Here is a 12,293-nt window from a genome sequence, read left to right as displayed (position 1 = left end):
CCCTATGAGATTTAGCTCATGGATAAATAATTAAAATTCAAAATCAAAATATCATTCAACATCAATTAATCCAGCACATACTCCAGCGACAAAGTGTCTTGTAGTGGTTGAAAGCGACTGCCTTCATCTTCCTCTTCCCGTCACTGCTCACCCGCTACCCTCTATTTTTGCCTAAGGATCTCTCTTCTTTTGTGTTTGCCCCATGTAGGGTTTCCTCCTTGTTATTCATTTTCGTTCCCCCCTTTTAGGTTTCATCCTTTGGCTTTATATAAGCTTTTTCCTTACGGTAAATCCAATAAGCCCATGATTTTATTCCCTATTTTTAGGTAGATTTTTCTGGTACAAGTAGAGTTGAGCTAAAACTATTATGCATTGAGTGTTGACTTGGTCTTTCTAGAATTGCCACAGCATTCGTGTTGGCAAACTATCCAACCTTTTGCCATGACAAACCTTCATTTATTTATTTGTTTTTCTGCATTTTTCACCTACCAATTACTACCAAACAAATCCTTCCTGCAAACAAGTACAAGTAACATAGAATAACATTTAAGCACAGTCCAATCTTCTTAATGTAAAACATTGAAAATTATGAATGGGATGTCTTAAAATAAAACTATATTTACTTATGTACAAGCAATTCGCTAGATATAAAGGCATGAAGTATAACTCTTTTCAAGAGTTATCAGACCTCCGAACCTGAGTTATTGCTTGTCCTCAATCAAAATATGTATGAATGCAGGAATGTAAGAATTGTCATAGCAACATAATTATCTTTTGATTATTAGGCCATTTAAAGAGCATATTGTACTTCAATTCTCAGCAATCTTCTATGTGTTAAAATTTTGATGAAGTTTCATAAGCTTATTTAGCAAAGGGAGTGTAGAAAATTGTGCCCTAAAAGAATGAAAAATCCTATGTATTCATGAGATTTTCACTATAGCAAGTATCTCCTAATTTACTTAACTCATCTTTTAACTAACTCAGTTTTCCTCTTTTTTTCATAACCTTATACATACTCAAATACATACATATCCATTTATTATACCTGTTATTATTATTAGGGGATTCAGCTCGTCACATGATTCTTTGACTCGATAATTACAATGGAGCATACACTAAATTGCCGAATACTCAATCATGTGACGATTTGAATACTCACTCATAAAGCTAAGGCTTTTGACTAAAAAGATGGATGGAGCAAAAAACTACCCCCTTAGCTACTCAGCCTATTACTACAGTAGAGTGCCCTTATACTATTAATTATTATTTTTATTTTACACACTCTTACTCGAACTTGCTTTTCTAATCAACAACACAATGGAGCAAACAAAATGCTGTTGACCTACTTAGCAGTTCTAAGCATTGGAGTATTTGATGGCATTTTTTTCTTGAATTTTCTTACACATTGCCACTTTACACATTATTGAGTATTGCCATTGCACTGAGGTTAGCCCACTTTATTCATTATTGAGTATTGCCATTGCACTAAAGTTAGCTTCAAGAATCTCTAAGTTTATTAAAAGAAATTTACTATAAATTAATTATAATTGAAATTAGGACACCCTAATTTTAGGGGTCAATTTGCAGGCAAACTACCCCAAGATAAAATCACCTAATCCACTATCACAACTTTCTAATTTTATTAAAGAATTAAGCTCCTCATCGAACATCATAGACAAAAACCACTCATCACTGTAATGCCCCAGAATTTGGGCCTAGAAGTATTGGGCCTTGAGCAAGGGAACGGTTAGGAAACTGTGCACAAAAGTATGTTTGCTTTAGTGGTTAAGGGTCCTGAAAGGAGTTGGAAAAGTCCTGGGTTCAAACTTGGGTTCTAGCAAAAATTTTGATTTTAAGTGGATAAAACCCTAGATTCTTGGTTGTAGGCCTTTTAAATTCTTGTGTTAAAAAACTGACATAAGGAAGCATATGGTCTAGTGGTTGTCGCGTCATTAAGGCTACAAGGGAACCTGGGTTCAAGTCTTGGCTCTTGCAATTTATTTTGGTTTTTTTTTAAAGGAACCTGAACTTTGGCCTTTAGACCTTTTATTTAATTGAAGATAAAATGTGACAAAAAAGAGCTTGTGGCAATGACGCAAGTAGCGTGAATTGACTGATGCGAGAGTTTGGGTTCGAATCCTTTGGCATGCAATGAATATTTATGTTATTTCCCTGCAGCTTGAGAAGTGGAGTTAGACTGAAACTCTGCAAGGTGAAGTTTGATTTGGTCTTGGGGGAGAGATTTAGGGGATCTGGATGAATGCTGGTGTTGGAGGAGTTTGAAAGTGATGCAAATTGGTAGGTTGAGAAATTGTAGGAATGGATTATGGGACGTTGAGGGGAGTGTTAGTAGTTGGCCGAAAAAGTGGATTTCCCATTATGCAAATTCAATCATAGGCTTTTAGGTGCCGAATAGGTAAGTGAAGACACTTTTTGTTTTTTTTGCATTCAGCTAGAGGATTGGTTTTTTTGGGAAATTGGTCTTGGTTGTTTCTATTGATCACGTTTTGGTCACTTTTTTTTAGGAGCTGAAATTATATTTCTTCTCTTTTTCATCCATTCAGGTTTTAGCTTTTGTATTTTTGTTTGCTTACTGCTCTTCCTATCTCTCTTTTCTCACTGGCATTTGTGAACTGATTCTTTTCGTTCTCCTCTTTGGTTGCTTATGTGCTCTCTTCCTCTTTCCATCCTTTAGCCATTGTGACCGAATTTATCCTTCTTCCATTCTTTATTCATTCTTTTCAATTGCTCTATCACCATCTTCCTTTTTAATACCTTGGCCAAATACCTTGTTTCTTGGTAAGTGATTATACTCTTCACTTCTGGTTAAATCTATTTTTTGTTCCCCTCTCAAACCCCTGACGGTTTAGTCTTGGTTTAAGGGATTCTCTGCTCCTACATCCTGTACTCTCTCCATTCCTGTTTTTGATTTGGCAAGTAATCTCTGTTAATCGTTAAGTCTCTCGGTTCCTTTCAGTTCTCTCTTTTATTATTTAAGCCAAATGGTGCGATCCCTTATTACCAATTCTTCTCTTTTCTCCTATGTGTATGTTCTTTTGGGGGCTAGAACTTTCGATGGTTGAAGAGGGTGCTAGTAATAAAGTGATAGCAAAGGTACCGACTAAGTTTGAGCGCTTAGCATCTACTCCCAAGTTTAAGCGGCGTAAGGTGTCGGCTCTTCAGGATTTTTCTCCAGGATGGGGAAGTGTCGCTGCACCGAGCTCTGGATCTAGTAAGCAAATCATAGTTGATCGTCTAGTCAAGGTTTTGGCGCCCGTAGATATTTAGTACTCTACGTAATCAGGTGTGTATCTGTACACCATAAATCATTACTTTCGTAGAGCTGAAAGAGTGTGTGTAATCACACTGTCTCTTCTGTAAATCAAAAGAAGCCGAAAAGCTGAAAATAGACGATTAAGGGCACATGGGCGTGCGTGGTGAACCGAGCCTACAAATATGGCTGTTAGACTGTAGAGGCCACTACGAGCATCCTAGTGCTATTGGGCCGTGTGTCCCACACGGATAAAAGCTATGAAAAGTGGCAGGAACTGGATTAGGCTAAGTAGTTCGCATAGCCGTGATTGAATTTGGGCCAAATATTGGGCTTTGGCCCCATTTACACTGTTTTGACCGTGTGGATTATCTGTGTCGCTCGAGGCGACTGTAAACCTTTGGGAATGTCGTTATTGGTACTGAAACCTTAAAATAGGTATAATAACCGTAATGCCCCTATAGGGTAAAAAGGCCGTAATGCCCCTGTAGGGTAAAATGACCGTAATGCCCTTGCATGGTAAAATGACTATAATACCTCTATAGGGTAAAATGACCGTAATGCCCCTATAGGGTAAAATGACCGTAATACCCCTTAGGGTAAAATGACCATAATACCCCAATAGGGTAAAATAACCGTAATGCCCTTAGAAGGTAAATGACTATTTTGCCCCTCGAGTGTAAATGACTGATTTGTCTGTGATTTGTATGACTGGTTCTGAGCATGGCATTCTGCACTGGGTTAATATTGATGGAGGAAGTGTATGGATTGTAGCCATTCTGTTCAAGGCTTACTACCTTTCTGCTTATGGCTTTTAGCCGTTCTGTTATCTGGCAGTGTTGCTACGATAATTATGGTGTTTAGTCATTCTGTCTATGGTGCCGAGCCATTCTATTGAGTTAGTGTCGCAACCGGTGCTAAGCTTGGTGTGTTGGTTGGGTGGGTCAATTTTATCCCCACATGGTGTGTTGGTTGGTACGGATGGTGTATTGGTTCGATTGGGCTAGATTTCTGCCTGCATATCTACTTACCGTATATCTGACTGTTTGTGTTTTAAAGGATTACACTCTGAGTTTTTGCAAACTCACCCTTCCGTCTAACTGTGCAGGTAATCCCCACCCTTCAGACTCGGGGAGGGCCACACAACTACACATGTTTTATTCTATTTTGCTCATTGACTTACGCAATTTGATTTTGATTCGGGTTATATTAGGGCCTCTATAATTTTTGGATTTTATCTGCTAGAAGTAGAACACGTTTTTCCAAAACAATAACTATTTTTTTACACTATGTTTCTGCACCTTAATTTCTAAATATCACGTTTTTGTAAATCATTTTTTTTAAATTAAGATTCAACAAAAATATTGTTTTAAAGGTAATAAGTTTTTAATAAACCTCGATTGAAAATAAACAAATGCAAACTGAGGTTTTATACAAGTTTTAATTGACAAGAAGTTTAAAATTTTAAGAAGGGTTTTAATGAAAACATGGTTTTCGAAAAACACTTCAATGTGACATGCCAGATTTGGCAATAATGTCTAGGCTGGGTTTGGGGTGTTACAATCATAGTCTAAACAATTTCTAACAGTCATGTGTGCCATGGAAAAATGAATGAAAAATGAACAAAAAAACACTAAAAAATGTTCAACTAAATATCTAATGCAGTATAGATGCACAATACAACCTGAAACCTAAGAGATACATTCTCCTCAATGCATGTGCAGATATGAATCATGAGTGCAAGAACATATATATACATGATGAGATGTAATAAAGGTAGAAAAATTTTGTGAGCTTGGAACTTAATGGTCGGACTTTAATTACGACGAGTGGTCTTTCGTGCACTCATCTAATGATGAATCGGCCGTTTAAGTAAATTGAGTGGTACATCCTCCTCTTCATTATAAAATCTGGTGAGTTTATCAATAATCAGATAAATCTCATGATTCTATTCAGTCATTAGTTTAGTAGAAAGAGGTGGAATAGCCATGTGTTGTCCACTAGTGGTGTAACTGAGGGATTTGCATCCTTTTCGTCCTCACGGTCAGTCTCAATGCTAACAAACTCTTTTTTTTTATTCTTCTTCTAGTGCTTTGGGTGCATTCTTTTCTATGTAGGATTCGTCTCAACAGGCTTTACATCATTGACCCCTTCCCCTCCTGCAGTTTATTAAACAAAGCAAATGAAATAACTAAGAGAAATTTAAATCTATAAAATATTTTTTTTTCAAGATGTTGACATTAAACATCTCGAAGATCAATGGACTATTTGTCTCACTCTACATGAGCACCCTAGTAGTGCTTGAAGCATTTCCCCTTAACTTTAAATGTGTCCCCCGTTTTCATGTCATTGACATCAATAGCTCCATGTGAATATACATCAGCTACCAAGCATTTTTCATCAAAATTGAAAGGTCTATTTTGCTCCAGCAAAGTGCACAAGGGTCTCTGCTCAAATGAATCTTCATCACTATCAGAATTACTGTGGCAAAATCTTGTGAACTCTTCCTCCATTGCTGCTCCTATCAAGTCAATGGCATGGCATTCTCCATTTTCATCAGCACATTTCTATGGATTAAATATATTTAAAGTGACATGCTGATCATTCATCCTCCTGGCAATTCACCTTTCTATACATCGACTAAAGGTCTACCTGTAGTAAGAAAATGGCTTCCAAGAATAATCGATGCATTTGTGTCAGCTTCACATTCTAAAATAATGAAATCCAGTGGAAAAATAAACTTATCTACTCTTACTAGCACGTCTTTAGTTTTACCTTTTAGATGTTCAAAAGATCGATCAGCTAGCTGCAGTGTGACTATTGTGGGTCTTGCCTTCCCAATTCCCAGCTTCTTGAAAATAGACGAAGGCATTACATTTATACTTGCTCCTACATCACATAATGCTTTACCAACATAATGATTTCCAATTAAACATAGGATAGTGAAACTCACTGGGTCATTCAACTTTGAAGGTAGTTTATTCATCAACATTGTTGTGCACCCTTCAATGAGAGTCACAATCTAAAATTCTTCTAACATGCTCTTTTTTTACAGTATATCTTTCATGAATTTTATATAATTAGGCATTTCCTCCAAAGCTTTTACTAACGATATGTTGATATGGAGTTACTTCAAAATATCTAGAAATCTTTTGAACTGAACATCTTGTTTAAAATTATGGAACCACTGAGTAAAAGGTGGAGGTCGTTGTCCTTCAGGTTGCTGATATTGTTTTGCTGTGGCATTTTTGTGGACAACATGTTCAGATTCTGCTGCAACATTCTTATGTTTAGCCTTTTCAAGTGTAATGTACTTTTCAGATGGCTTTGGGATCTTTACATAGTTTGTTATTTGAGTTATTCTCTCTTGCAGTGGCATCTTGAGCAACACAATTAAGCTAAGTTCCGCTTCTAAGAGTGATTACCTTGCAATGTTTCTTCCCTTGTGATATTGAATTCAAAGCATTTGCTAACTTCCCCACTTGATTCTCAAGAGCTCGAAGGGAAGCAGATTGAGTTTAAATTACAACATCATTCTTGGCCATATATTCTTTCAAAAAAGCTTCCATAGATAATGATAATGATGATGATTCTCAGGCCTGACCTTGTTGTACATTTTGCCTCGGTATAGGATGATTATAACCAAGCGGTACACTGTTGGCATTCTCTCTTGTAGCATTATTAAAATTCCCCTCACCTTGATTATTCCAACTAAAGTTTTGATGTTACCTTCACCCTAGATTATAGATGTTGGAATAGGGGTTATTGTTCCGATTGAATTTACCCATGTAGCACACATATGTTGGGTTTGATGGGCATTCATCGAACACATGGTCTTCAACACAATAAACACATGTTAGCCCAACTGCTTTCATCTCCTGAACTACAGTTGGTATCTTCATCGTCTTGATCATATTAGTAAAAGATGATACCTGGGCTGTCAATGAAGTGATTGCATCAAGATCGATGGTGCCAGAAGCTTTCTTACCCGTCCAAACTCTTGTGGTTGGATATTAATAATCATTGTTGGCAATCTTTTCCAAAATCTCATATGCTTCATTATAAGATTTATCAAACAAGGTACCATTGGCGAAGGCATCAACTACCATCCTCGTATGTGCATTCAACCTATTATAAAACATCTTCATCTATGTCTAGTGCTGGAATCCATGCATCGGACATTTCTAAAGTAATTCCTTAAATCGTTCCTAAGCTTCATATAACGTTTCATCTTCTAATTTCTGAAAAGATGTGATGTCATTTCTAAGCTTGATATTTATATTTGGGGGATTATACCGTAGAAAAAATCTTTGGAAAAATCATTCCATGATGCCACTATTCCCAATGGCAAAGCATTCAACCACACACTTGCACGATATCTAAAAGAATAAGGAAACAGTTTAATCCACAAGGCGTCTTCAGGAACACTATTGTGTGTAAATAATGCAAATATACAAGTTTACACGTCGCTTTGAGTAATATAATGATGAGTGAGTATCGTCTCCATAGGGATTGGAAGTTGATTTGATTTAGTAAGTATTACTCAAGATTTAAAGCATGAAATTGTGCAAAAGGAATAAAGTATAAATTTGTGAGGGAATTAATGAATGAACTAATAGTATCAATTATAACCGAAAATTGACCAAAAAAATCTAAATGTCATGGAAAATCATAAGGAACAAGTACACTATATTTTTGCTTTTGAATGATAAAGGTTGGAATTACTCGGGGAATATTTTCATAACATATTAATGCAATGGCAAAGTTATGACTAAACTACTGCTCAGATATTTACTACTGTAGCCTACTTATTTTGAGAGTAAACTCAAAATATTATTTGGAGTCTGTGTATGTTTACAAGACTCACAAATGATAACCCAACTAATGTCCTATACCTACACAGATCGCATCTTCTATGTCAATATTATTTCGAATACTCACAGTACCATTCGATTAATAATTTGGTGTATTTAATCCTTTCAGATTCAAATCCATCTAAGTTCATGACACGCAATCAACTATGTCTAGAGCCTGCATGCATTCCAAATAAAGAAAAATTGAATGAAACAGTAAATTTAATCACAAGTGTATCATGAGCACTACAATTAATTCAATATTCACCCAAATTATTCCAGCCCGAAGATAATCAACATACTTCAAGTTTCATGAATCACAGTATTTAAAAAAAACAGAACAAACGCAGAACTGCGGTTTAGAGGCCTAAAATATAACTCTTTTCAAGAGTTATCACACCCCCAAACCTAAATTATTGCTTGTCCTTAAGCAAATGTGTATGAGTTTGCATGAATATGGGTATGCATGAATTTTCCAAAACATTACAATTACCAAATATATCACTGGACTATATAAAATATATTTTTAACCTATATTCTTAGCAGTATTCTAAATAAAGAAAAAAATTGGTTCTAGTTTTATAGACTTGTTCAACAAAAGAAGTGCCGAAAATGTTTCATAAAAATAAAAGTTCCTAAATAATTATGTAATTATGGCTATAGTAGACCTCTTCTAATATATTTAAAATATCTTTCCTCTAAATTCAATTTCACTATTCTTACTTATTCAAAATTTTAATTAGAATTATTAATTTCTATAATGAATTTATCTTGTCACACGATTTCTTTACTTGAAAACCTCAATGAACCAAACATTAGAGTGCCAGATATTATATCATGCCATAATTTGAATGAAATTCACACATAAAGTTAAGGCTTTTAACTAAACAAATGGATGAGCAAAGATCTACCTCTTTAGCTACTAAGCCTAACACTTTAGAAGAGTGTCCCTAAATTATTATTAACATGCTTTTTTTTAAACACTCTTATTTGAAATCTTTTTTATTACCAATAATACGATGGAGCAAACAAAGCATTATTGACCTAATTAAAAAAATTCAAACATTGGAGTGCAAAACTATTGCTAAGATATTTCTTATTATTTACAAACAGATTATTGAATTTAGGATTAAGAAATTTTAGATGCAATAAACGAATTGTACTACAGACTTAATCGTATTGATACTTAGGTTATTCTACTTTTAAGAATCAATTTTCAACAGCTATTCCAAGCTAAAAAGACCTAACTACTCGAACAGATTTCTAAATTTATCAATGAATTATTATCCTCATAGAATATCATAGACAAAAAAATACTTAACAAAGTCTGGCAATTATTTGGCAATTGTATGTCATGGCAAAGTAAATGACAAGACAACAAATATTAACATACATATCTAATGCAACCGATATGCACAACACACCCCCAAACCTAAGGGATGCATTGTCCTCAATGTAGAAAAATGAAAAATGTTAGAGAATATATATTTACAAGTATAGAAATGCAACAATAAAGAAGAATGAATGCATGAATTAAAAAATAAAAGCTTGGAAAAAAATGTTTGTTACTCTTATGTTGGTTTGGTAGGCTTCTTGGCGGCACATTTGTAACGTTGTTGCCGCTCAGATTCACCACTCTCAGTTGGGACTGGTTTTCCAGTAGTTGTCTTGAAATGTTTCCTTTTACACTTACTAATAGGCACATTTTCTTCAAAATTGGATTATGATTTTGTGAGTTCATCGATCAGGTTATAAACTACTTTTTTTGTTCAGTCATAGGTGCTTTTGCTCTAGGTGTAGTGGTAGTGGTAGTGTTGGTAGGTGCAGGGGCTTGACTCATATCATCATCTTCCTTCTAAGATTCAACATGGAAAGATTTAGTTTTTTCTGCTTCTTCGTAGTAGGTTTGTCACCCTCATCACCATCCTCATCGGGTTCCAACAACAACTCCTTAGGAAAAATAGGGAATGTGGGCATTAGGCGAGTAAAGTTATTTTGAAGGGACTTCTTAATAGCTTTATCCTTGCGTCTAACATAGTCCCGAAATATGGCCATTTTATCTTGAGCCTTTCCATCAACTGTTGCTTTTTTTTCAATTTCTAAAATTATTACTGCAAAGCCTTTAAAGACTTAAGGACATTCTGCTCAAATGCAATCTTAGAAGATGATAGAGTAGCATCAGTGTGCCTCGGTGGAGAAGATGCCAGAAAGGGATCTGGATGTCATGGCAATTCCTAACCAGAAAATTGTAAAGTAATGTGCTTGGTAATGACACCTTTGTTAGGGGTTCGTCCTTCATTGACCTAAAGTAGAACCTTGACCATTTAACAAAGTATGGTTATAAGGTAAGGAAAGTTCAAAGCACAAACATTTTTCATGGCACGGTGATCGACCTCTTGAAATATAATGTTCGTAACATTTATCTTCGTGCCATTGTAATTGACTGAAGAAGCAGCAAACGTTCCTTGGAGATTGTAGAGTTGTGGGTAGATGGGATGAGATGATTTTTGAGGAAGTGATACCATACCCTACAATGGGGCTTCAAAGTGACCCTATCAACAATGTAACCATCATTCCTAGATACCGTCCACTTGGTGCCCTCCACACAGACATCAGTGAGCACGTGATTTAATTTTTCTACTGTTATTGGCTTGAAGAAATCTACGTGTTCATCTAGACCATCAGGTAGCCCGTATTGTGTGTTTATAGGCTCAGTATCAAATAGTACTGACGTACCTCACACATAGATAAAGACACTTTTAGGAGAAGTAAGATGAGCATAGAATTCCTTTACCACTTGAGGGAAAACATCATTAGGATGGAGACAGAAAATCTGCCATTCATGTTGCTCCACCAAGGATGAAATGGCTTTAGTATACCCCATAAAAGGGGAATCTTGAAAAAGAAATCCCTTTTGCAAGCATAGAGGCAGTTTGGAAATGTTTTGGTGGTACTTAGTTTCCGTTGCCTTGCTAAAAAATGTATGTGGCTGTGCAGCAGTGGAATTGGATGGTGCTTGTCGAGCCATGGCAATGAAGATGATAACTGTAAGAATGAAAAAGGTGAGACCTTTAAAAGTTTGGGAGAAAACAAAGAGCAAAATAAGTAGAGAAATAAAATGAAGGTAACGGTGAACAGGAAACTGAATTGGCTAGGGTGAAAACTTAAATGTAAAGAATCTGTGATGTGGGTGATAAGATTGGTCCTTAATCATGATCTGATGGAAGTTATAGTAAGTATTTAACCGGGAAAGATTATAATATTGAGTAAATTGAATAGACTAAAAAAATGACTAATAAAATGAGTGGAGTTAAGGCCAAAAACTTGGGCCATCTTACCTGGACAAAAAGAAAATAGAAGTTAATAAAATTTATTAATTCAACTGAAATAAAGGGATTAAAAATAATTAAATAAATTGTGCAAGCAAAAAATATTAATTAGTTTGAAAGAATGATGGAAGTTTTAGTCTGAAGGATAGGAGTGCCAAAGTAATGCTTTAACTGTTGGCCATTGACTTTGAAAGTAGACCCATTTTGTTTGTCTTTAACATCTACTACTCCAAGATGATATACTTGAACAACTTCGAATGGACCTGACCACCGAGACTATAAATTGCCAACAGATACTTTAAACTTGGATTTAAAAAGCAAGACTTGTTGTCGAGGAACAAATTATTGTGGCAAAGTTTTCCTGTCATGCCATCATTTGGTCTTTTTTTTATATAGCTTGGCATTTTTATAGGCTTGAGTTTAAAATTCATCAATTTATTCAGCTCTAGTAAGCGATTATTTCCAGTAGATTTGCAATCCATATGAAGTTTCTTGATTTCCCAGAATGTCGTGTTTTAGTTTAACAGGCAAGTGGCACGGTTTACCATAAACCAGCTGGAAAGGTGACATACCTAATGGTGTTTTGAAAGCTGTTCGATATACCCAAAAACCTGTTGGAACGCCGGCACCCCTACGGAGCAGCGAAAAAATAAAATATCAGGCGATCCTAACCATGGATCCATCTATGAGGAATGAATCGGGGTGAAATAAAGGTTTTGGAATTACCGAATCTTTATTCTGAGTAGACACTGACGCATCGGCAACGAGTAACCTGATCTGCTATCGAACCAAGCCACAATCTATCGTGACTCCGGTCTCTACGTAATCCACCCAGTTGAC

General features: G+C 35.7%; 1 non-coding gene across 1 annotated transcript; it reads left to right on the top strand.

Annotated features, from left to right (window-relative positions):
• The first annotated feature begins 7,435 nt into the window (after positions 1 to 7,435).
• Positions 7,436 to 7,542, top strand: LOC121215662 (small nucleolar RNA R71). The gene has a single exon (XR_005911638.1). It is a non-coding gene; the product is annotated as a small nucleolar RNA R71 (small nucleolar RNA).
• Positions 7,543 to 12,293: the final 4,751 nt, after the last annotated feature.

This window comes from Gossypium hirsutum, chromosome D03, assembly GCF_007990345.1.
Source record: "Gossypium hirsutum isolate 1008001.06 chromosome D03, Gossypium_hirsutum_v2.1, whole genome shotgun sequence".
Taxonomy (NCBI): domain Eukaryota; kingdom Viridiplantae; phylum Streptophyta; class Magnoliopsida; order Malvales; family Malvaceae; genus Gossypium; species Gossypium hirsutum.
Note: the sequence above shows the minus strand (reverse complement) of the source record. Positions and strands in the feature narration are given on the sequence as shown.